Source organism: Hevea brasiliensis, chromosome 5 (genome assembly GCF_030052815.1).
Source record: "Hevea brasiliensis isolate MT/VB/25A 57/8 chromosome 5, ASM3005281v1, whole genome shotgun sequence".
NCBI classification, from domain to species: Eukaryota; Viridiplantae; Streptophyta; class Magnoliopsida; order Malpighiales; family Euphorbiaceae; genus Hevea; species Hevea brasiliensis.
The window spans coordinates 89,517,836-89,543,669 of NC_079497.1; the positions used below are offsets into that span (position 1 = coordinate 89,517,836).

The 25,834-nt window shown below is 39.5% G+C and overlaps 1 non-coding gene across 1 annotated transcript; it reads right to left on the bottom strand.

Moving 5' to 3' along the window:
• Nucleotides 1-8,047: 8,047 nt before the first annotated feature.
• Nucleotides 8,048-8,155, bottom strand: LOC131180435 (small nucleolar RNA R71). The gene has a single exon (XR_009149209.1). It is a non-coding gene; the product is annotated as a small nucleolar RNA R71 (small nucleolar RNA).
• Between the last annotated feature and the right edge of the window lie 17,679 nt (nt 8,156-25,834).

A 25,834-nucleotide genomic window follows, 5' to 3' on the forward strand; every position in this document is an offset into this window, starting at 1 on the left:
GGAGATTTGTGAAGGGATTTTCCTTAATAGCTGCTCCAATGACCAAGTTGTTACACAAGAATGTCAGATTTGACTGGAATGACAAGTGTCAGACCAGTTTTGAGAAGTTGAAGGCTATGTTGACAGAGGCACCAGTGTTAACACAGCCAGTGTCAGGAAAAGACTTCGTGGTCTACAGTGATGCCTCTCATAATGGGTTAGGATGTGTATTGATGCAAAAAGGGAAGGTGGTCGCTTATGCTTCCAGGCAGCTAAGGCCACATGAACAGAATTACCCTACCCATGATCTAGAGCTTGCAGCAATTATCTTCGCACTGAAGATATAGAGGCATTACTTGTATGGTGAAAAGTGCTACATTTACACAGACCACAAAAGCCTGAAATATTTGCCAACCCAGAAGGAGCTCAACCTTAGACAGAGGCGATGGATTGAGTTCTGAAGGACTATATTTGTGTAATTGACTACCATCACAGGAAGGCAAATGTAGTTCTTGATGCTTTGAGCAGAAAATCCATGATGACTTTGAGATCATTGAATGCCCGTCTATCTTTGGTTCGAGATGGAGCTATTTTGGCTGAGTTGCAAGTGAGGCCAAACCTGCTACAGCAGATTTTAGATGGGCAGAAGGTAGATGAGAAGCTAATGGCTATTATGAGCAAAATCTCAGAGGGAAAAGCAACTAACTATGAGGTGAAGGCAGATGGGTGTCTCAGATTACAAAGGAAGACTGTGTACCGGATGATGGGAATTGAAGGCGATATTATAAAAGAGGCACACACCGGTGTATATGCTATGCACCCGTGAAGTACAAAGATGTATCATGATCCAAGCTTGATATTGGTGGCACTGGTATGAAGAAGGACATAGCCGACTATGTGACTAAATGCTTGACATGTCGACAAGTCAAGCGAGAACATCAAGTTCCATTAGGTTTGCTACTCTGACCTATCGCATACCGAATGGAAATGGGATCGGGTCACCATGGATTTTGTAAGTGGTCTACCTCTCACCGGAAGAAACATGATGCGGCATGGGTGATAGTGGGCCAGTTGACGAAGTCGGCACACTTTCTGCCCGATTAGGGTGACTACTCACCGGAGAAGTTAGCGAATTGTATATCGCTGAGATAGTTAGATCGCATGGAATTCCACTTTCCATCATATCGATCGAGACCCAAGGTTTACATCGAGATTTTGGAAGAAGTTGCATGAATCCTTGGGTACACAACTCCACTTCAAGATGACCTTCCATCCTCGAGACGGATGGGCAATCGTAAAGAGTAATCCAGTCCTTGAGGATATCTTTGAGGAGCTGTGTCATTGAGTTTGAGGAAGTTGGGATAGATACCTCCCACCGCGTAATTTGCATACAACAATAGCTATCAAGCTAGCATCCAAATGGCCGTATGAAGCATTATATGGGAGAAAATGTAGAACTCCGGTGTCTTTGGGACTGAATTGGCGAAGACAAGCGGTAGGGCTGACACTGTGAAACAGATCGAGGAGAAAGTGAAACTAATCAAAGCCAACTTGAAGATTGCCTCGATGCATGTAAATCTTATGCCGACCTGAAGAGAAAAGAAATAGAATATGTGGTTGGCGACAAAGTGTTCCTCAAGGTGTCACCGTGGAAGAAGGTATTGAGGTTTGGAAGAAAAGGTAAGTTGAGCCCTAGGTTTATTGGCCCATATGAAGTCATTGAACGTGTGGGACCAGTAGCCTACAGGCTAGCTTTACCACCAGAGCTGGACAAGATCCACAATGTGTTTCACGTATCCATGCTTAGAAGATACCGCTCAGACCCTTCACATGTCATTTCTAGAGAAGAAATTGAAATACAACCGGATTTGACATATGAAGAAGAACCTCTACGGATCCTGGCTCGGGAAGTAAAAGAGTTGAGGAACAAGCAGATTCCACTGGTGAAAGTGCTTTGGAGGCACCACAACACCGAGGAGGCAACTTGGGAAAGTGAAGAGACGATGAGGTAACAGTTCCCTCAACTGTTTGCATCAGGTAAATTTCGAGGACGAAATTTAAATTAGAGGGGAAGAGTTGTAACACCCTCCCGGTAACAACTCCGTACATTCTACTGTTCCGGTGACCGGTGTCGGTCCGGACAGCTAGAACGTCCGGAAAAATATTTAAACTAAAGTCAACAACCATAATTAACTTAAAAATTAGTAAGAAAAAATTTAATAAAAATTTTAGAAATAAAATACAACCAAGTTAAACGAGCCAGTGCTCTAGCGAGGGGTAACTCAGAGGGAAGTTGCGGTTCTCGCAACGAGGAGCCCTAGACCTGAGGGAAAAATTATTAAATAATTTTTGGACTCCAGAGAAGGGTTATTGAGGTTCCCATGGCATTAGAATGCCAAGAAAATATTTAGAAAAATTTTTCAATCGGTACAGACAATTTTGACCCGTTGAGCCGAACGGAGGGCATTTTGGTCATTTCGCCTTTAGAGGTGATTTTTGACCGACTTGTCCAGTTAAGTAAATAATTAACATGACATAAAATATGAATTAATGTTGATGAAAAATTAATTTGAAGTGAGTAGTGACGAAAAGAAAGGAAAAATAAAAAAAAGGCTCATTTATGACATCTTGATGATGTCATTTACAAGCTATAGCCAATTACAATTAAACAAACCATTAACCAACAAATAAAAGAGATAAATAAGACCAAATAAAGACCAAAGGAAACAAAAACGTGAGCAGCCTTCTTCCTCCCCAAAAATCAGCCATTTCCTTTGCCTTGCCCAACCTCCATTGACAACTTCAAGCAAGCTCACTTTCTTACTATGTTTCACAACAAAACCCTAACCTCTCTTCATTAAAATTTTACCCCACACCTTAAACAACCTTTTGGAAGCCTAGAAAGTGAAGGAAAGTGAAGTTTTGAGTTGGGAAAAATCAACCCTATTCAAGGTTAGTGCATTAGATACTTAAAACTCTTTATTTTTATGATTTGTAACTTGAATTGAGTAAGAATTGTAACTAAAATGGACAAGAATTATGTGTATACATACTATGAATTTTCGTTAGCCCTTGTGAAGGAATTATTTTGATTGTTTTGATGGACTTAGAGTGAACTAGAGCTTATGTTTAAAGTGTATACATATACATATACAAAGAATGAAAGAGTTAAATAAGGAATTTGTGAAAACTCATATGGGAATTAGGGTTTTGAGAAGTGAAAAATTGACTTGGCTTAGGAAATTGTTAGAAAACATTTTAATGGTCAATTAGTGAGTATTTTAGGTAAGTTGACCACAATTTGGACTGAAAAATAGTATGGCAAAGTGAAGATGTAGGCTGCCCTAGGACAGCAGCAATAGACTGAAATTTCAGTCCAATTACACAGCCATAATTTGGCTGTGTTGATCCAATTGGTGTTTGTCCAATTGGACATGAAACTAGGCTTATAATGTCACATTTTTGCTGAAGAAACCATGCCCAAAAGACCAAAGCAAGAGGACCAAAACTTGGCCCCAATCCGGATACCACAATCGATTCTGAGAATTGACCAAATGAACAGTAACTGTTCATTTGGCCATAACTCTCTGTAGATATGGTCAATTGACCTGCACTTTTTACAGCAACAAGTTAAGAAATAGAAAAACAACTTTCATGAAGGAACCTACCCCAAATTATGGCCAGAACCCATCCAACCAAGTGATTCTAGTCACTGTTCATGTTACTGTAGATATGGTAATTCTGCAGTTTTGGCAATCCGGCCAGCTTGGGTTTTTGGACCATATCTAGAGCTACAAAACTCCAAATGGAGTGATTCAAAAAAGGAAATTCAACTAGACAAAAAAAGGAACAACTTTCATGTTTACCATTTCCTCAAATTCCCACTGCAACAGGGCCCAATGGAACAGTAAAATTGGGTCTCAAAAACTGAAATTTCTGCCCTCTTAGAATTAAGTTGAGAAATGGAAATGGCAATCAATTCCAACAAGTTTTAAATACAAAATGTGGTATGTTTGGGGTGTTAAAACCAACACACCTATTTTCTATCCAAAAGTCAACATTTTTGTTGACCAATGAGGTGAATAGTGACATCAAAACTTGAAATTCACAAATTGAAGAATTTAAAAGTTTCAAATGCCCTAGTATACCTAACAAGATTGGTTTGGATAATTTGGCATGCTAATAGGGTTCAGTTAGCAGTACTGCACATGGCAATATGCCATTCTGTGATTTTATGGCTTTTAGCCATTCTGACCTTGTATTGAGATTTGGCCTTGTGTCTGATATATTTACAGCTTGTTAGCTGTTCTGTAGCACACCGGGAGATGCATATGTGACCGATGGTGTGACGGCCCGAGGTACTTGATACCCAGTGCCAGTTTACCCGTTTATCCAGTCCAGTCGTCTAGTGTAGGTTACTTGGGCAACCAAATGAATGAAAGTGGACAAGGTTAATAATATACAAATTCAAACAAATGAAGCATATACATTCACTACATATCTATTTTCTTGCTATTTTTATTTTATTTTATTTTATTATTGCACCACTAAGCATTATTGCTTAGCGCGTTGCTTTTGCCACGCGTAGGTTCTGGAGATACAGATCGTGAGCCCAGTAGACCGCAGACTGGGTGAGTTCATCCTGCAGCTCTGCATAGTGTCCGTGTCACCTCACTACCTGCAGTGCATTGGTAGGGCACTAGGCATCATTTTGATATTTTGTAACTAAATTTTTATCTTCTCATATGTATTTGGATCTATGAATAGTATTTTGATGTTCATGTAAATAATGAAAGTTATGGTTATGAATGCAAAATTTGAGCCTTTATTTATTGTTTGTATATGAATATTATGAGAAATGGATGTTGAAAAATGAAAAGGGTGTTGAGAACTGAAATTGAAAATTATTGAGATCTTGATATTGAGACTTTGTTGATGAATTGAAGTTGAGATTGTTTGGAAAATTATTTGGAAGTGTTTTAACAGGTTCCGAAGAACTGTTTTCTCCATTTTTAGCCGGTACTCTGCCGGATTTTCTTTAAAATTTTCGGAACCTCAAATAAGTAATAATTTCGGTAAATGGCTTAAAATAAATTATATTTCACAAATTATATTCAAAAGCATGATACAAATCAATTAAGGTATATTAGAGTGTGCCAGTACACCGTGTGGCATTACTTACTCGGGTATACTGTACACGGGTAAGGGGTGTCACACAAAAAGTGACCAAAACCTAGTGAACAAATTGACCAAACTTGGAAAATCACAGTCTGCCCTATACAAAATGACCAAATGAACAGTGTTTGTTCATTTGGCCATAAATTGAGCTAGACAGGTCAAAATGACCTGAAATTTTACCAGTGGACAGTTTAGATATAGACCTAAAACTTTCATGAAGAACACAAACCCAAATTTTGCCATTAACCAAGTCATTTGGCCTCCCAAAATTGGTAACCTAAAACTGCCAGAACCAAAAATTGCCCAGAATTTTGGGTTGAATCCAATCCGGCAGCCATGGTTCAAATGCCTATAACTTGAGCTACAAAGCTCCAATTGGAGTGATTCAAAAAGGAGAATAAACTTAAGACAATAGGAAACATTTTCTGTGAAGGAAATTTTATCAAATTCTAACAGAAAAGTGACCAATGGAACAATGCAACCTTAGACTCCAAAACTGAAAATTATCAAATTTACCTAAAAGACTTAGAATTTGAATAAACAACCAAAACCAATAAATTTAGTGACCAAAATGTGGTATGTGGGTGAAGTTAGAATTCCCATGCCTATTAAGCCTTAGAAAGTCAACAATTTGACTTGAATAGTATAGTGAATAGTAACCCCGAAACACAAAATTTCAAGAACGTTGAGTTTAGCACGTTAGAGCTAGGTAAAAGTGAAGTTAAATTTATTTTTGGATTTATGTTAAATTATGATACTGAAACACTGTAAAATTATGTGTTTCAGTTGAAAAGAATACCAGGAAAGAATCCGAGGAACCGAGTTAAGGCCAAAAGGCGACTCGCTTGAGGTTTGTGCACAACATCTCCATGCCTTAAAATTCATTGATAAAGTGAATGAAATATGTATTTTACTTTTGCTTTGAATTGTTGAAAGTTTATTTGTGACATTATTTATGATGTTTTGAATTAAATTGTTGAAAGTTATTGTGTATATTTGAAATGGCAATGTTTAGCAAATTGTTAAGATAAGTTTTGAAACCACAGTGTCATGACCATATATTTGAACATCTCACTAGCATGACTAGTGGGGGTAATTAGTTTCGAATTTTGATTCCTTCTCTGGAGAAGTGTTGAGGTGTGCCAGTAGAAGAAGATTTGAATGGATATCCATATATTTGAGCTAGCTAGCCTTGTGATGTGACTTCTCCTTAGCCTCTGGCTATTGAGATTATATTTGTTTCGAATGGCATGATCTAACTGTGGGTTTTGTGAAATGTGTTTTGATTCTTGAAATGAAATTGTTTAGATCAAAATCTCATAATTCATGTTTTATACTTAATTCTCATATTCAGTTCAATTTTTGAATAAATGTGATTTAAATTCTACATAAAGATTATTTTAGTATGTTGTGCACCACTGAGCCCCAGTACTCAGCGATAGCTGTTATTGCTGTCGTAGATATAGAGACTAGAGGAGCAGCAGACTGAGCTGCTGAGGTGTGAGGATCTATCAACTTGAAGTTATCGGTTATAATTTATACCTTAACTATAAATATTTATTTTGATGTATGTATTGCACATAAATGTATGGACATGTAAATTCGGTCTTGAGCAGCTTGTGCAAAGTTTGTAATAAAATTTATTTTGAATTTCTTTTGATGTAAATTTTTGCAATGGTGTATATAAATTACTTTGCTATTAATGAAATATGAATGGTAGCATCTATTTTGAATTGAATGAAATTCATTAATGATATTTGATGATGGTGGATTTGAATTTTGGGAGTTGATAAATGTGTTGAAATTGATTGAAGTAATTGTGAAATTGAAGAAGTTGTTGAGGAAAATTATTGGAAGTGCTTTTTTATTTTTTTTTTTCAGGTATTTGAAGAACTGTTTTCTCAAAATACAAATGAAAAATAAAATTTTTATAAAATTTGCGGAAAAATAAAATGGGCCAAAAATTTCAACTAGCTTCCAACTTAAATTAAATGTTTGATACCAGCTAACAAATGCTCACCACTTAACAAAAGTAAGAAAATTGTTTTAAAATCCCTTGTAAGGTACTTAATGAGTTATCGGTAGGTGAAGTTCGATAGTTCATTAGGTATTCTATGAGATCATGTTATGCCTTACAGAGGGATAAGGTGTGACAATTATTGCTTGAAATTTTACTTTTGAGTTGTTAGTTAAATCTCATTTTATCAATTGTCATTATGAATACTCTTATTTTCTTATTTAGTCAATTATTAAATTAGTCATTTCTTGCATTGAACTTTGCATTCTAAATTTTGAATTCTAATTTCTTCATTTGTTTCATTAAATTACAATGTTAATATAGTTCATTTTATATCAAAAATTTATATATAACTCTTCAAGGGAATAATATCTATTTTTTTATATTGCTTTAACAACTCATGCACTTGTGGTGAGTCCGTATTAAGGTTTTGGCACTGTTGCCAGGGAGTTGTTTTGTTTAAGATTGAATTCTTAATTATTTTAGTTATTTTAAGATTTTATTCTTTTTATCTTCTTTTTACTTTGTGTTTTATTATTCTTTATAAGTACTTTTTGATCTTTTATGAGAAGAGCCTAAAGAAAAAGGGATGCATCTCTCTTATGCAATTGTGAAATTGAGAAGTTTTATAGAGCTAACAAGAAAGATACTAGAAAGAGAAAAAAAGCTTTGAGAGTGGCTAAAATAGAAATAGAAATGGCTGAAAAAAGAGTTCTTATTGGTGGTAATGGTGGAGATGATTAGAATAATGAGAATGATAAAGCTTTGAAGGATAGAGCTTTGAATTAGCTTAATTCCTCACAATTCTATCACAAATTGGGAAGAGCTTATTGATGCATTTCTAGTCCAATATTTCCTAATAGGAAAGACTCAAGAGTTGAGAAATCAGATGACAGCTTTTGGACCAAGAGAAGATAAAACTCCTTATGAATCATGGATGAGATGGAAGGAGTTAGAGAGATAATATCCATATCATACCATTCCTAAATGGATGATTAATCATAATTTCTACACAATGTTACTCCCACAATTAGAGGGATAATTGATGTTCAAACTAGAGGGGAATTTTACCATGAAGCATGAGAATAAAACTTATGAGCTGTTGGAGAAGATAGTAAAGAGCACTCATCTATGGAGTAGTCCAAGGGGTCCAACTCCAAAACAAAAGAAAAAAGCTGTAGAAATGTATGAGCTTAATCCATTCAAGTTGATTAATGCCAAATTTGATGTACTCACAAATGTGCTTATAAAGAAAATGGAATATTTAAGTATGCTAGTTAGTTCATCATATTCTGACACTTCTCAACAAGTTGCTTATGCAGAAGGAACAGTGAGCTATGGAGTGGATTATGGAGAACAAGTTCTTTATTTTGGAAATTATGAGTAAAAACAGATGGGAAATCTGTAACACTCCTATGGTCGGTAGTGCGTTCTACTGTTCTGGTGACCAGTGTTGTCCGGATAGCTAGGATACCTAGAACTACATTTAAAAGTAGTGAGGAGACATAAAATAATGAAATACAAGAAAGGAAAATACAAGAAAAACAAAGAAAAAATAATAGCAATGAAATGAAACCAAGTTAAACAAGCCGAAAACCTTAGCGATGGGTGACCGCACCGGGAAGTTGCGGCATGGACCGTTGACTAGTCCTGGACCGCGGGGAACCCTAGAAAATATTTTTAAGACTTAAATAAATATCTATTGGAGTATAAATGTCATTAGAAATATCAAAAAAAAATTAATTAATTAGTACAAAGAAAAATGAGAAATCGAGAAAACGACAAAACTCGATGTTACTGAAAAATCGGGAATGCAACCCTAATAGGGGCATTGTGGTTATTTGACACCCCGAGATACCTTTTGACCTAAATGTCCATTAAAAATAAATGATATTACACTTTGGAAATGTCATGAAAAATTAAAATTGTGGTATATAATCTAAATAGTAAAAGATATGAGGAAAATGTGGGAAATTGGAAACTTTAGAATAAATAATCATTAACCTACCTTAGTGCTCCACTAACTTCAGCCTTTGGACACCTAAAGGGACACTTGGGAGGTACAGAATTCATCTTCAACCTCATGAGGAGAACCAGCCGAAACCAAGCTCTCCCAAGCTCTCCCATGGCCGCCCCCTTGTCCAAACTCTATCTCCCTCTTCAAGCCATGGTTTGCACAAGAGTTCTTCATTAAAGTTAAAGTACACACCTTGGGCAGAATACTAGGAGCAAGAAAGATAAGTTTTGGTAGAGTTTTGAAGAAGTCCAAAAGAGGAAATTGGGTGTTTTCAATTCTTGTTTCATTAAAAGTGTAACCAAGGTTGTGGGTAGTTGATTTATGGAAGAATTTTTAATGTTTGATGAATTATTGGAGTTGAGCCATTTCGGTAGCCATGAAACCTCACCATGAACAGCTTGTCCTTGCATGTAAATGGTTGTTGGATGTCGATTTAATTGTTTAACTGTATTGAAGTTGAATTCCATGTGTAAAGTTTGATTTGTAAGCTTGAAAAGTGAAAATGGAAGTCGATGGATATGTGTAAACTTGTGGCAACCTCATGAAGAAGATTGAGGTGTTTAAGTTCATGAAATATTGTTGAGTTATGTTGCTTATGGTGGCAGCATGTGTATGTGAATAATTTTTTGGATTTGGACATGTAAATGAGGTATGTTCATGTGGTTAAATTATTGTAATTGGACTTTGAAAATTCTGAGTTATAATGTGTATGTTGAGAGTGGTTACAAGCTGCCCAAAATGACCAAAATGTAATGTAAAGTGTGTTAATATTATGGTACCAAATCAGAATTGGCATGAAAGGTAAACTTGGTAAGTATTGAATGTGTAATTGGTAAGCGTTGAATAATGTGTGACAGGGCAGTGTACACTTTAGCTTAGAACCTTAAGTGTGTGACTCCAATTGGTATGAGACCAATTGGAGGTGAAACTAGGCACAAAATGTGCCAACTTTTATGAAGGAAGTTTACCTAAATTCTGCCTAAAAGGTGACTTGAAAAATGACTAAATCCGGATTAGTGACTTGAAAGCGTGAAAATTGACTATTTGAGCAGCAGTTAGTGTTTTGACCATAACTTACTCAAAACAGGTCCAAATGACCTGAAATTTTTACCATGAATAGTTTAGACATAGATCTACAATTCTTATGAAGACACTAAAGCCCATAAATGGCCAAAACCAAGCCAAATAGCTTGCACAATTTCAGGTGCCAAAACTGGCCGAACCAAAAGTGACCTAAAAATGACCTAAGCCTACCATGTTAGTGCATTCTATCCAGCATTGGTAAATTGACTATATCTTGGTCTACACAACTCATAATGACCTGAAATTTTTCCCTGCATGCAATAAGACATAGACCTACAGGTTTGTAGTTTGGACCGAAACCCGAAAACCGAGGGAACTAGGTCATCCGGCTAGGTCAAAATAGTACACCGAAATCCGGTAAATTGCAATAAAATGCAATACACTTGGAAATGAAATTGATAACATATACCAACACTAAAGGGCTCTAAAATGTGACATATTGGTTACATTAGAATTGACTTATTTAGAGTACATCAAGGACTTAGAGTGCATCAAGGGTCAACATTATAGGTTGACTAATTAAATGAATTGAAGGGACTAGCATCAAGAAAATTTAAATATTGGATTTTATTGTTACAAACAAATTCATTGAGTACTGAAACACTTTAAATTGTGTGTTTTAGTTGAAAAGGATATTGAGGAGCATAAGGGACATTGAGTCAAGGCCTAGAGGCTACTCAAACCAGGTCTGTGCATAATACTTTTTATATTCACTGCTTTTACCAGAAAATTTATTTGGAGAAATGAGTTATGAATAATTTTTTATTGTTTTAGCTTTGGGAATATTATTTGGAAATTATTGTGTTGCCTACTTTGCAAATGGAAATTTTGAGATAAAATATGATTTGTGATTTGTATGAAATATTTAAATACTATGATTTGGAATTGTTTTGATCACACTTGGCATGAAAATATTACTAATGTTCCTCCTCCATTTATGGGGTGAGTGTGATTATATTCCTCTCTCTTTGACTTTTTAGTCTGAGGTGAGTGTGGATGAGTTCTCATTATCTAGCTAGCTTCCTCCCTCATTGATTTCAATTAGTGGGGTGAGTGTACCTCATCGTGGTGTACAACACGACATGTTCGGAAATGTTTGTGTCATGACCTAAGTAGTGTTATTGATTGGCAACACTGTGTTATTCAATTGTTTGATCAAATTTGTGTTATATGAGCTTTGAAAAATTGTGAATTGTTTGAATTATAAATTGTCAATAAAAGTTTTATATACCGCATTTTAAATTGTTATTGTGCACCACTGAGTAAATTTTACTCAGCGATAGCTTTTTCACTGCTGTCGCAAGTAGATAGACGGACAGAGCAGCAGAATAGGCTGCTTGTACCACATTTTGAGATTTCGTCGGGTATATCGAGTATACCATATTGTGTAGTTTTTTTTTGTGGTAATGTATGTGCACTGTATGTATATATTGTACTTGGTCTTGAGCAGTTGTAAACTAAAATTGTAAATTATTTTTGCTTGTAAAAATATTGTGGTATATTTATCTTATCTCAGCTTTTGGAAACACTGGAAAATTGATTGTTGAACTGAATTGATAATGTTGAGAAATTTATTATGTTAAACAAATTATTGGAGTTTGGGATTGAGGAATTATATATTTGAAGTGCTTTTTACATGTTTTTGAAGAACTATTTTATTCAAAATACAAATGGCACTTTGCCAAAATTTTTATAGAAATTATTAATACTTCAAATGTGTTATTTGGTTTCACTTCAGTTAAAAAAATTTCTTACACCTTTCAATAGTGCTCACTACTGTAAAAAGAAGTAAGAAAAGTTTTAAAATCCCTTGTGTCGCAATAGATTTTGCGGTCGCCTAGACGATCACTCACCGAAGTGGGAAAAAGTGAGGAGTCGCCACCTTAGTTTTGAGGGAAACTAAAGAAAACCATTTGAGAAGTTAAATAAAAAATGAAACCACTTCAAAACAGAGATTCTAAGTTCGGGGTCCGTAAACGGGTGGGGAAGGTGTTAGGCACCCCACCTCGTCCCTTAATAAGGGTAAGTAGATTTAATTCTGCGTCCTTTATAAATTAGTTAGGAGGGCTTAGACGGCAATGTTAATCCTTTTGGTAAAAGGAATATTTGATTTTTCACTAAATTTGGATCACCCAGATACATAAGTAAATGAGATAACCTTAGTGAACGGGTGTGAGAATCGGATAAGAACTCTCCTCCGATCTCTTTTAAGTTGTTTATTAAAATTTTGAGGGGAGACCGGATAAGAACCCTCCTCCGATCTCTTTTAAGTTATTTATTAAAATTTTGAGGGGAGACCGGATAAGAACCCTCCTCCGATCTCCTTTAGAGTTATTTATTAATGTTTTGAGTTGAGACCGGATAAGAACTCTCCTCCGATCCCTATTTAATGTTTATTAAGATTTTGAAGGGAGACCGGATAAGAACTCTCCTCCGATCTCTTTTTACGTTTATTAAAATTTTGGATTGAGACCGGATAAGAACTCTCTTCTGATCTCTTTTAGATTAACAGGAGCCTGGAAGGGATTTCTCCGATCTCCCGGATTTTTAATTTCAACTACATGACATAAGAACCTAAAGCTAAGGATTCTGGCGTTCTAAGATGCTGGGGATAAGGCTTCTCGATACCTTTTGACTAGATCGGGAAAACTGGACTTGATTTATCGACCTTCCATACGTTTATTTTATCGATATCTATTAATGACCGATCTACTCTGTTTCGTTTACTTTGGTCTTATTCCACTTTATGACATCTTTGTCGAATTGTCATTTACGTCGACCTAATAGTTTGGCTATCTTCTGACGTGTTATTCATGTTCTCTCTTTTAAAGAGACCCTAAGTTGCGATTACCTACGTTTACCCAACCACTTACATACTACTAGGAGTTAGAAAACTTGCTTTCAAAAAGATGAAGATTAATAAAAATGAACTGATCACTAAATAGATGATTTGGGAGTGTCATTCTTTGGGGATCGTTTGTGCAAAAATAGTCTTGAAGAAAGTTGCAGATGTAAGAAGAACACAGGAAAATGCGGAAAGTAAATGCAGACACTCGATAAAACAGTGATATGAGCTCTTACAGTAACATTCTTTGGGGATCGTTTGTGCAAAAGTAGGAAGTCACAGATGTGAGAAGAACAAAGAAAATGCAGAAAGTAAATGTAAGCACTTAATAAAACAGTAGTATGAGCTCTTACATGAGAGCCAAATCTACTAAAATAACTATGGGGTGTCAAATAGTGATAAGGCAAGGATTGATTGGCACGAGGGTGGTGTTCCTCGTGAACTGGAGGGTGCTTAGCTAAAATGCGATCAGATCAAGATGAAAAGAACCGAGTGGAACGAAGTTGAGCTTGGACAATGAAAACAGAGATGATAAAAGGCAAAAAGTGAGAGTGTGACCAGATAATGAACAAACTGGAAATGTAGAGTTCCAGTATTCAGAATCTTTTCAAGAAAAACACTTCAGAAAACTAGTTTCAAAAGTCTTTTTGATTGACACTTCTAAGTAGCAGAGTAGCAAACTAAATGAAATTTCAGAGTTCCTCTGCTATAATAACAGCCTCTTGTCTATTTTTGCCCGTCCCTTGAACAGTTTTTGTGCAGGTATTTATAGGAATCGGGTGCTCTTCGTGAAGGGTCAGGATTTATTTGAGGGAGATGGAGGGTCGAGATTTCGAAGGACATGATCGGAGGTTCAGGAATTAAAGAGAATCAAAATGAATGGTTGAGATCACTCTTCATAATATTTGTCCTTTTCTTCTTTCCATCTGACGGTCCCAAATTTCCTTGTCCGGAACGATCCAGAGGCTAAGAGCGAAAGACGCTGGTATTGTCGTCTTCTCTCTTGATCTAAGGGTTCCGGGTTTGTCCTTACAAGTGGGATCAACGGTGGAGATTGGGATGTACAGGACTGTCATGACATACCCTGGCACCTGTCAGCATTGCGGGCGATTCTTAGGCGTGCGGTGGAGATCTCGTCTGCAACGCCTTAACTACCTCGGCTCTGATTCCGACGACGGTTATTGGAATTTGTCTTATTCCTTTTGCCTACCGATCCCTCCTCTTTCTGATCTCTTTCACATGTTCTTTCCGACCTTTCATGCTGGTCTCCCACCTTCCGACCTACTATTCCGATCTTTTCCCTTCTTCAGGTCCGGTCTGGTCAAAGCATTAATTGTCCCTCGATTCCCGAAGCGTCCGCTTCGTTTTCTGCTTAGCAATAAATGCTCATTTTCCCCCTATATATACCCCTGACAACAGAGACATTTCCTTCATCTGATTCTCCTCTCTTCCTTCTTACTTGTTTTAACTGTTCCTGATAATTAAATTTAAGGCGTGGCTTTTGATCCCTTTCCGATGGACCTTTTTACTCACCGACTAAAAATTTATGATCCCGGTGATCGAATAACCTTGTCTGATGACGGTGAGAGAACTAGATCAATTGACCGATCTGGATTGCGGACCTTGATCGTGCCGGTCTCGAGTCGCTCATCTGAGTTTATTCGGCTTCTTACCACATTGGGTGTTCCGACAGCGTCTTTCCTCCACATTGGGTGTTCCGACAGCGGGTCGGTTTCGAGTGGTAACATCGGTGACGATGTCTCTCATCTTCATGGGAGTCATAGTCACCCCATCTGAGCTGTACATCTATCCGATGTCAATAGCCGGTCTCCTGATCAAACACCTCTTTTGATTCAGCCACGAGACTGGGCTTTGACATAGGTCCTTTAGATAGGATGTTCCACCGGTCTCTAGAGATCGCCCAAATGATGTAATCCTTCAATGTAATCAGATCTCTAGAGATCGCCCAAATGATGTAATTAGACCTTTATTGTAGTCCGATCCCTAGAGATCGCCCAAATGATGTATTTTATTTTCAATGCAATCCGATCTCTAGAGATCACAGAAATGATGTGATCCAATGTTAGTGTAATCCGATCCCTAAAGATCGCCCAAATGATGTAATCCGATCTTTTGAAAATAAAGACTTTATTTTATCGGTTATCATCTTATTATTTTTGCATTGATTATTTTTTCGATCTCTAATGTGGTTATCCGATCTGGTTCTTTACCTGAATGACACTTAACTGATCCTTTATTCAAAATATTTAACTTATTATGCCGATCTCCAATTAACCGATCTCTGAACATTCGGATATTTGAGAGAAGTGTCAGAACAGCTGTCGAGTCCCACCAATCGATGCGCTGCCTAGAACCTCGCGAGCATTAAATGCTCGGACTAGTATAAATAGGGGTGGGAGGGTTAGCCAGTTGTTCTTTCATTCGATTTTCAATCCCCTGCTCACAACCTCGAAGTTCTCTCGTTTTCTCAAGTTCTTCCGACGCCGATCAGACTCCGGTAAGGGCTTTGATCCTCTTTTTAGTTTAAATTCTTTGTTTCTTTTGAAAATGAGCGGTGCCGAAGGTCAGAGAGCGGCGAGCCCTCCTTCCATTCAGTTCTCGTGGTCATCGTCTGATGAAGAAGAGGCGATCGAATAGCGTTCGACAAGAACCTCCCAGGGCCTCTGCTCCAACTCGGGGGCGGGTCATACCATCAAGGCTCGCACCTTCTTCAGGGAGAGAGACTCTCCCTATAGACGAGCTACCGTCGGTTCTTCGAGAATCCGATCTGCAATCGTTTAGCCAAGAATATAACATTCGGCCTGATTCGTACGAGCTAATCAAGTGCCACGGCGATCTTCGTGTCGATCACTCCTTTGAAGAGAATGACATGGTTATGGTGTACGAGGAACAGTTAAAGGCCGGTCTGAGGTTCCCTCTAGACGATTTCTACAAGGAGGTCTTAAAACTTCACCGAGCATGCATTGTTCAAATTCACCCCAACTCGTGGCGGATTTTGGTAGCCTTCCAAGGTCTATGCCGAGCTAAGGGAATCAGACCTACGGCTAAGGTGTTCGCCGAGCTGCACAGACTAACTCGCCGAAAGGATGACGAACACTGGTTCTTTCAGGCGAAGCCTCATTGCGGGCTCTTTTCCGATCTGCCCTCATCCCTTAAGAATTGGAAGAACCGTTTCTTCATTCTGAGGAGCAAAGATCCGAGCTGCTTTGAGGACTTCCCCCGTAGCTGGTGGTACCAGGGGCCCTTGCTTCCGAAGCACATTACCACAGTCGGAGGAAAGTTTAATAGTGATGGATCTGAAGAGTCAGGCCGCCACTCAAAAGTATTCTTGTTTGGATGCGGTGACTGCCGAGCTGCACCATTGGACTATTCAATTGCTCATCGGCCAAGACCGCGAACTTCCGCTCTCTGACCTCGGCATTGGTATTTTCTATTTCTCAATTCTCACGACCTTAGCGATCTCACTAACCGTTTCTTTGTGCAGGTATGGCGGGTGGTGAGGGTTCTAGGAAGCAGAAGAAGGAAAGGGAGATCTCCCGGAAGATAAAGGAGATGAAGCGTTCGGAAATGCTTCGAACACCTGGTCGTGAACCTGGGGAAGTACAAGGAGACCCGCCTCCACCTTCGGATCTGCCGACCACTGAAGCTGTCCGATCTCCTCCTAGATTGGAAGAGCAGCCTCCGACTCTTTCAGTTGTCCCAAGCACGGAAAGGGGGCCTTCTCAATCTTCTGGGAGGACCTCCTCTCGTGGCGCCCAAAAGTTAATGGAGTCTTTGAAGAATAACCGGACTGTACGGGAGAACCCTGGTTTTGCCCAAGTCTTGGGGTCTTCCATCTTTCTTCGGGAGGATCGGGACAGGCTATCCTCGAGCAGCCTTGATGATATCTTGACTCACTCCATGAGTCTGAATGTGGAGTGCCTGGTGAATCAGACCATGGTTTGGGAAAAGGTCCAGTGCAGGTAAGGAGATCGAGAAGAAAAATCGGAATTGGCTTCCCTCCGATCCCAACTCTCATCCGCTCGGGATTATATATCTCAAGTTGAGGGCGGGCAAAGTACTATGAAGGCAGTGGCGAACAGACTCGTGTCCTAGCTGAAAGGGATCGGGCTCTCGGAGAAGTCCAGGCGCTTCAGGCCAACGAACTGCTCAGGTCGCCCAACTCATCGAGGAGCTTAAGGAGAAATACGAGGAGCTTAAGGAGAAGGACGAAGAGATGGTGACAGGGATAGCCGGAGCCTATGTGAATGCTCACAAGGACCTCTTGGCCGAACTCCAGAAGCGCTACCCTGAAGAGGACTTCTCTTGGATGGCCGACTGGCTCTGAGGCGGCGATGAGGACGGTGAGGAGGAAGCCGAGGGTGAGAGAGAGTGAGCAGAATGTAAATCAGTGGGGTGATCCCCCAGCCGAATAACTTGTACAAATTATGAAATGAAATGGAATGCCTCTTTGTTCAATGAAGGGTTGTGATCGGAAAATTTTAAACCATTGTTTGTCTGAGTATTTGATTGTATGAGCACAGCAAGACAAAAATGCAATTATTAATCTAAGTATAAGAGATCGGAAAGCACAATAAGCATGAGATCGGTGGGGAAGAAATGCTGAACGGGACTTGATTAAAATTGAAAATTTAACTTGAAAACTTAAGATCGGAACCCTCGTTAAACCGAACCAAAACCTTAGCTCTTGATCTTCCGAAAAGGAGATCGGCTATAAAACTGGTAAGAAAAGATCTAATGCTAGTTCACAGAGATCAGGGATATACCCGACGGGTCCGGAAATTCGACAGCGGGTTTGAGAGATCGGTAAATGATTTGAGAGATCGGCAGGGCTTTAACAAATGTTAGGACTTAGCATTGATTCAATTTCTTGTAAGGAGAGTTCGGAAATATGGTCATCTGGTAAAGAAAAATGAAGAGAAGTCGGAAATGTCATTGGCTGGCCCAGGGAGACCTAGTCTTTGAGGATCGGTTTCAAAGTCTTGTTGATTTTGGGGATCGTCAAAATATGGTGTCGACAATTTGCCCCTCTTTACATAATTTCTATTAAAGGAAAGAAATTTCCGTGTAGGAATTATGTAAAGATTCAGACTCATATTTTGGACGATTAAGTGTTTGAAATTAGGGAACTAATGACCTAGAAATTGTTAACAGAAGTTGAAGTACCAGAAAATTAAAATCAACTTAGATCAAGGAACCAGAGGTTGATGACAGGAAACTTAAATTGCATGAAATTTAAAATCAACTTAGATCAAGGAACCAGAGGTTGATAGCAGGAAATGTAAATTGCATGAAATTAAAATCAACTTAGATCAAGGAACCAGAGGTTGATAGCAGGAAATGTAAATTGCATGAAATTAAAATCAACTTAGATCAAGGAACCAGAGGTTGATAGCAAGAAATGTAAATTGCATGAAATTAAAATCAACTTAGATCAAGGAACCAGAGGTTGATGACAGAAATTTAAATTCTTTGGAAATTAAAATCAACTTAGATCAAGGAACCAGAGGTTGATAACAGGAAATGTAAATTGCATGAAATTAAAATCAACTTAGATCAAGGAACCAGAGGTTGATAGCAGGAAATGTAAATTGCATGAAATTAAAATCAACTTAGATCAAGGAACCAGAGGTTGATAGCAGGAAATGTAAATTGCATGAAATTTAAAATCAACTTAGATCAAGGAACCAGAGGTTGATAGCAGGAAATGTAAATTGCATGAAATTAAAATCAACTTAGATCAAGGAACCAGAGGTTGATGACAGGAAATTTAAATTGCTAAAAATTAAAATCAACTTAGATCAAGGAACCAGAGGTTGATAACAGAAAATGTAAATTGCATGAAATTTAAAATCAACTTAGATCAAGGAACCAGAGGTTGATAACAGGAAATGTAAATTGCATGAAATTAAAATCAACTTAGATCAAGGAACCAGAGGTTGATAACAGGAAATTTAAATTGCATGAAATTAAAATCAACTTAGATCAAGGAACCAGAGGTTGATAGCAGGAAATGTAAATTGCATGAAATTAAAATCAACTTAGATCAAGGAACCAGAGGTTGATAGCAGGAAATGTAAATTGCATGAAATTAAAATCAACTTAGATCAAGGAACCAGAGGTTGATGACAGGAAATTTAAATTGCTGGAAATTAAAATCAACTTAGATCAAGGAACCAGAGGTTGATAACAGGAAATGTAAATTGCATGAAATTTAAAATCAACTTAGATCAAGGAACCAGAGGTTGATAGCAGGAAATGTAAATTGCATGAAATTAAAATCAACTTAGATCAAGGAACCAGAGGTTGATGACAGGAAATTTAAATTCTTTGGAAATTAAAATCAACTTAGATCAAGGAACCAGAGGTTGATAACGAAATGTAAATTGCATGAAATTTAAAATCAACTTAGATCAAGGAACCAGAGGTTGATAACGAAATGTAAATTGCATGAAATTTAAAATCAACTTAGATCAAGGAACCAGAGGTTGATAGCGGAAATGTAAATGCAGAAATTAAAATCAACTTACAAAGCAAGTCTAACCACGACACATGAAGTTCTTCCCGATGAAGTGTACTTAACAAGATACCAAGGCGATGATTAATGGAAAAGGAGTTGCAAGGCTTGGCCCATGACCTTCAAGGCTTCAAATGCCCCTCTTCTATTCGATTTTTCTTCTTATTTTATGGAAAGCGCCCTTGCAGTTTTCACTTTCTTCCGTCCATTTAACGAAGCGCCCTTTAGGGTTTTCACCTCTAGTTTTTTTTTTTTTTTTTTTTGAAGGACACATACTGCAAATATCAAAATAAAGTTCGTTAGGTTATCAAATTTCGAATTCAAATCTTATGGCAAAAATTTTAACTAATCAATAGCGCGTTAAACAAAGAGAAAGGATAGCATTAAAAAGTGGGTAAACGGGAAAACACAAACAGTAGGAATGAAGTATAACTTTATTAGGAAAAATAGACTTTCAAAGGAAGAAAAAGGTACAAAGATAGATCTCACATATTCCTTTTAGTTGGTTTTGAAGTCTTTTAAGCGCCATTATTTCAAGTTCTCTGTGACCTCATGCCATAATGGTCTCTTCGCCATCCTTGGTTTCATACCCTCTTCCTTATTTCTCCACTTTGGTTCTTGGGGCGCCCCTTCGGGTTTTCACTCCAAGATTTTTTTTTTTTTTTTTTTTTTTTTTCATGACGCCCTTTAGGGTTTTAGTCCTTTAATCATTTTATGCATAGTACCTCTTGTGATGTCGGCATTCACGGGTCTCGGGAATTCTTCACCGTCCATATGGGTCAAGATTAAGGCTCCTCCGGAAAATGCCTTTTTAACCACATAGGGTCCCTCATAAGTTGGTGACTATTTGCCCCGGGGATCGTTTTGGTTCGACAGCACTTTCTTCAACACTAGGTCCCCGGGTTGGAATTCACGTAGGCAAACACCTTTATCAAATGCCCTAGCCATTCTCCTCTGGTATAATTGCCCATGACATGCTGCTGTTAACCTTTTTTCGTCCAGCAAATTTAACTGATCCAACCTTGACTGGATCCATTCTGATTCATCAATCCCTGATTCCTTCAGAATCCTAAAGGAAGGAATTTCGACCTCAATAGGTAATACTGCTTCCATCCCGTAGACCAGTGAGTATGGAGTTGCCCCGATTGAGGTTCTTACGGAAGTCAGGTATGCGTGAAGAGCATAGGGAAGCATATCATGCCAATCCCTATATGTGACCGTCATTTTTCGGATTATCCTCTTGAGGTTCTTGTTTGCGGCTTCTACCGCTCCATTCATCTGGGGACGGTACGGGGAGGAATTGAGATGCCGGATTTTGTATTGATCACATAATTCCTGAATCTTCGGACCATTCAAGTTCTTGGCATTATCAGTGACAATTTCATTCGGGAGACCATGCCGGCAGATGATGTTGCTTTTGAAGAATTTAAGGAACGTGTTCTGCGTGATGTGAGCATACAACGTTGCTTCGACCCATTTGGAGAAATAGTCGATGGCCACTAGGATGAATCTGTGCCCATTGGATGCCTTAGGATTGATAGGACCAATCACATCGATGCCCCACATTGCGAAAGGCTATGGTGAGACGAGGTTGAACAGTTTATGAGGTGGGACGTTTATCGGATCGGCATAGATCTCACACTTATGGCACTTCCGGAAATACTCGATGCTATCCTTCTCCATTGTGGTTCAAAAATACCCACGTCGCATGATTTGCTTAGCCATCATGTGTCCATTGGCATGGGTCGCACAATTTCCCTCATGTGTCTCAAAGAGGATTCTCTTTGCTTCTTTTGCATCTACGCATCTCGATGGTCGCCGTTGGAGCTCCTCTTGTATAGGGTTTCTCCACCGGGAAGTATCCCAATGCTAATCTCAGAATCATCTTCTTTTTATTTTTGGTTGCCCAGAGGAATTCTGCAGTTCTCTGATGAGCCGGGATGTCATGATACTAAGGCTTTCCATCGGGTTCTTCTTCAATCGTGAAGCGATGGCTGGTTCATCCCTTGCTTTAACCCTCAATGCTTGAGTTGTCGGCCCTTCTTCCATTTGTGCCATAACGGCTAGAGTAGCTACAGCATCAGCAATTTGATTCTTGGCCCGGCTAAGATGAGTGAAAGAGATTTCTTCGAATTCCTTGATCAGCTCCAGAAAGAACTTCTGATATGGGATCAACTTGGCATCCTTAGATTGACATTCTCCCTTGACTAGAAAAATTATCAGAGCCGAGTCTCCGAACACCTCCAACTTTCTGATTTACATTTCGATATCATCTTGTAAACCCATCAAACAATCTTCATACTCTGCTACATTTTTGGTACAGTCAAACCTCAACTTGACAGCTATCGGTAAGTGTTTTCCGTCAGGATACCGATGCGACTCGATTCCGTTTCGGATAAATTGTCGCTCCATCAAAATACATTTCCCATACGTCGTGGGCCCCTCCTCTTCGCGGTATACTTCATTAATATGCTCATCAGGGAACTCAAAATCCTGTGCTTCATAATCCTGGGTAGGTTTTTCTGCTAGGAGGTCAGCAATTACGCTGCCTTTCACCGCTTTCCGGGTCATGTAGACTATGTCGTCTTTGGGAGAGTATAACCTGCCACTTGGCTATCCTTCACAGCACGAATGGGCTCTCGAATACATATCGATAGGATCCATCACGGAGATGAGCCATGTCTTGTGATTCAACATGTAGTGCTTGAGGCGATTTCTTTGTCGAGCTAATCGCGACAAGTCTTTTCTAAGGAAGAGTACCTTGACTCACAATCATTGAACTTCTTGCTCGGTTAATAAATGGCCCTCTCTTTTAGCGGTATCATCATGTTGTCCCAAAACACATCCCATTGAATTCTGTTTGGTGCCATGTACGATATCAAAGGCCTGCCATACAGTGGAACCAATCTTGGTGGATTTGTGAATCGCTTGATTTTCTCAAAAGCCTCTTGACAAACTGAATCCCATTGAGTAGAGTTGTTTTCCGAGTAATCTGAAAATAGGCTCGGCTTTGGCGATAAGATTAGAAATAAACCTCGAAATGTAGTTGACTTTCCCGAAAGCTGCGCACCTCCCTTTCTGTTTTGGGGATGGCATTTCTTGAATAGCTCGAACCTTATGCGGATCTACTTCTATCCCTTTCTCGCTTACTATGAATCCCAACAACTTTCCGATTTAGCTCGAATATGCATTTAGCAGGTTCACTTCAAGTGGTATTTCCTGAGCCTTTTGAATACCCTCCTCATCACCTGAACGTAGCTCTCTTCTCCCCTGGATTTAATGATCATATCATCCACGTACACCTCCACTTCTTTATGCATCATGTCATGGAATAATGTGACCATTGCGTATTTGGTAAGTAGCCTGCATTTTTCAACCGAAGGGCATGACCCGATAGCAGAATACTCCCCATTGAGTGATGAAAGCAGGTTTATCCTTGTCTTCTTCGTCCATTGGGATCTGATTGTACCCTGATGCCCCATCAATACACGAACACCTGCCCAATCCATGGCATTGTCGACTAACACATCAATGTGGGGAGAGGAAATCATCTTTCAAGCTAGCTTTATTAAGGTCCCTGTAGTCAACGCACACTCTGACTCTCCCGTCTTTCTTCATTACCGGAACGACGTTAGCCACCCATTGGGGATATTTGACCACTTCCAAGAATCCGGCGTCATACTGTTTCTTGACTTCATCCCGAACCTTGAGCAGTGTGTCGGGATTCATTCTCCTTAGTTTCTGCTTCACCGGAATTGTTCCTGGGATTAAGGGAATTTTGTGCGTTACTATCTGAGGGTCCAAACCCACCATATCATCATAGCTCCAGGAAAACACGTCGAGGAATTCTTTAAGCAGACCGATCATATCTCCCAATTCCTCACTCTCCACTACCTTAAGTTCCCTTTTTACTTCCTCCGTGCCTAAGTTTATGGTGCGCGTTTCATTTTCACAAGGCACGAGGGAGGGTTCATCTTTTTCATCGTCTTCTTGTGTAAGTTCTTCCTCAGAATCACTTGAAGTAATGGCAGTTATGGGGATTTCAAAATTAACCAGAGGAATTTCTGAGTCTATTGGATTATTAGGTGTTAATTGATGAATGGTCCTGAATGAATAAAGAATAGAACATGTTATAAGGGTGGAATTAAAAAGGAAAGAAAGAGAGTATTGGATTTAAAATGCGCTATCAACTCATTAATATTAATGCCATAAGAAAAGGTCCATTTCTGATTATTACACTTGTCACCATGGACAAAATGATCAAGTGTAGATAACGAGGTACTTTACTCGAAATTGAGTGCAGGATATCCTCCGTTGTCCGGTTGTTCGCTCTTGCCCCTCGGTCATTGGCGAGACTAGGGCCTCATACAAGGAGTCGATTGGATGACATCGATGGATGGATCATCGGGTGATTCTTACGTATTTGCGGATCTTTGAATGGACCGGTTTGGTGAAGATCTCGTGATTCTCGGGACTACTTTCATCTTTCCCATCTTACGGTCAAACCTCTAATCCCGAAGTATTTTCCTCATCGAATCGCCCATCCACGAGGCATCCTCCTCATATCCCAAACCACTCGGCCCACCTTACGAATAGCGGTATGGGTTCCACGATCCTTGCAGGCGGTGCCCAAACCTTTCCCCTCTTGATACCCATTCCTTGACATCACTTTGGCCACCATAGCCATAGCCCCCTCCTTCCCGGTATCTTGCAGTTCAAGGGCCTGGAAAGAACTCTCCAATGATTCTTCGGCCGCTTCCACATAAGGAAGTGATTGCGGCTTGGTGACCAGTATGGCTTCTTCGCCCCTTACAGTGATGATTTTGCTGTCCTTAATGTATTTGATCTTCTGGTGCAAAGTCGAAGGAACAGCATTCACGGAATGGATCCATGGCCTCCCCAACAGCATAGTGTAAGCCGGCTCAATGTTCATTACCTGGAACGTGACGTTGAAAGTACATGCACCAACTTGGATTGGCAAGTCAATGTCTCCCAGCACCTCTCTCCTGGTACCGTCAAAGGCTCTTACCACCATAGCACTCTGACGTATATATGATTGGTCGACCGGCAGCCTGGCTAAGGTTGCGTTAGGCAGTACATTAAGGGCCGATCCGTTATCGATGAGAACTTTGGCCACTATACAACCCTTGCACTTCACAGTTACATGTAGAGCTTTATTGTGCCCTAAGCCTGCGGGATCTACCTCCTCTTCGGAAAAGGCTACAAAGTTGGAAGCCTGGATTTGTTCTACTATCTTCTCAAACAGCGTCGGTGTGATGTCGGGGTTCACAAAGGCTTGATCCGAGATTCTCTGCAAGGCTTGTCGGTGGACTTGAGCTCGGGATCGGTGATATGATGACATTCGGGGAGGTGTCTTCCTCAATTGCTCCACTACATCATACTCACTCTGTTTCATTATTTGGAGCAGTAGTTCTTCTTCTTCTTTATGTTCAGTAGGTTCTACTTCCCCTGCTTTCTCAACCTCCTCTTCTGTATTTTTTGATGACTCTCCCATTTTTACTTTCCCTTTCCTCTTTTCTTTTTCTTCGTTCCCGTAGCACCTTCCACTTCGAGTTATGAACTCAACTTCTTGCTCAGGTGGAGAGGACTTTGTTGCGATAACGGGCCGAGAACTGGTTTGGGGAGTAAGGTTGCTGGTAGGTCCAGCATAAGTCATTCTGAAATGCTCGTGAGGAGCGAAACATGGTTTTGGTGGTGCCAGAGGTGAGGCTAGACTGGGAGTGGATGTCTTGTAGCGCATCTTGAGTGAAAACTTGGAAGTTATAGTTCCAAGGGACAGCGTGAGTATTGGTGATGGGGAGCTGGGGTGGAGTTTGGATAACCGTTACTGGCGGTGAGGCTACCGGGGGTGAGAAGGTGATTCTGGGCTTGGAGGTAGAAGCAGTTTGGCTGAACCTAGTGGTGTTCACTCCCTCTTCCGTCTTTGACCTCTTCTGATATCTCAGAACCTTGAGAGACAATAAGTTAGGACCTCTTGCACAGACCCCTCACAATCTCGCAGCTCATGGTCAGCTGCCCCTCCATGATAAGGACACCCTGTACTCTTTTTGGATCCCGCTACCGGAGGGCAAAGGTAGCCCTCCCTTATTGCTACAGCAAAAATCTCCTCAAAGTGAGGAACCAGCTCGTCTATTTCTAGTGTTGGTTCTTCTCCAT